Below are 1,029 nucleotides of genomic sequence, written 5' to 3'. Positions count from 1 at the left end.
AATTTGCATAAACTCACCCCCTTACCTGTGACTAACAAGCTTGCCCTGCTAACTCTTCCAGCAAAACAGGCCAAAGAAAGTGTATGCAAGCCCTGTACTGCAGCCCCAGTACTATTTTCGGTTCCTTCCCACAGATCTTTCACTCCGCACCAGTCCAGTTCCTTGCTGTTGCTTGTCCAACCACTGCATGCATGTGCTAGACCGGACCCTGAGCTGATTCCTGACTGTTGTGCTCCATACAGCCTGGCCTGTCTGTGTCTCTGTGGTGCAATGGGTCAGCACGTTTGGCTCTTAACTGAAAGGATGGTGGTTCAAGCCCACCCAGGGACAGTGATAAGCCTGTGCTACTTCCTTGCTTTCCTGCGGGCAGGGCCGGCTTTAGGCCAATTCAACCAATTCCCCTGAATCGGGCCCTGCACCCAAGCCCTGCTGGTGCACTGTACTAGGGTGGCCCAGCTTCCCCAGGGGGCAATTTAAAAAGTCTGGGGCTCCCCTTGCTTCTACCGCCCTGGCCCTTTAAACAGCCCCCGGAGCCCTGACACTTCCCCAGGGCTCCTGCGGCTATTCAAAGGGCTGGGGCGGTGGAAGCAGGGGAGCCCCAGTCCCTTTAAATAGCCCCCAAGCCCTGGGCTGCTGCTGCTACCTTGGTGGAGGAGGGGGCACTTACCGTACAGGGTAGGCTGTACCCACAGCCAGCCCCTGCTGCACCCCCTGCCCTGCCTGCACCAGCCCCGTGCCCTGTCTCCAGTCAACCCTTGCCGCACTCCCCTGCCTTAAGCCAGCCAGTCCCACACTCCTCTGTCTCCAGGCCTGCCAACCCCTGTGCACTCCCCTGAGGCCCTGCCTGAAGCCAACCAGCCCACTCCACCCCACATCCCCCTGCCTGCTGCCAGCCCCTGTCAGCAGCCAGTCCCACACACCCTGCCCTGCCTGCAGCCAGCCCATTTGCAGCCAGTCCTGCACCCCCTGTCCTGTCTGCAGCCAGCCCCGCACGCCTTGCCCTGCTTGCAGCCAGACACTACCTCCAGT

General features: G+C 60.3%; 1 non-coding gene across 1 annotated transcript; it reads left to right on the top strand.

Annotated features, from left to right (window-relative positions):
* The first annotated feature begins 256 nt into the window (after positions 1-256).
* TRNAK-CUU lies at positions 257-330 on the top strand. Its single transcript has one exon. It is a non-coding gene; the product is annotated as a tRNA-Lys (tRNA).
* The last annotated feature ends 699 nt before the right edge of the window (positions 331-1,029 follow it).

The sequence above is a fragment of the Gopherus evgoodei genome, unplaced genomic scaffold, assembly GCF_007399415.2.
Source record: "Gopherus evgoodei ecotype Sinaloan lineage unplaced genomic scaffold, rGopEvg1_v1.p scaffold_77_arrow_ctg1, whole genome shotgun sequence".
Lineage (NCBI taxonomy): Eukaryota > Metazoa > Chordata > Testudines > Testudinidae > Gopherus > Gopherus evgoodei.
Note: the sequence above shows the minus strand (reverse complement) of the source record. Positions and strands in the feature narration are given on the sequence as shown.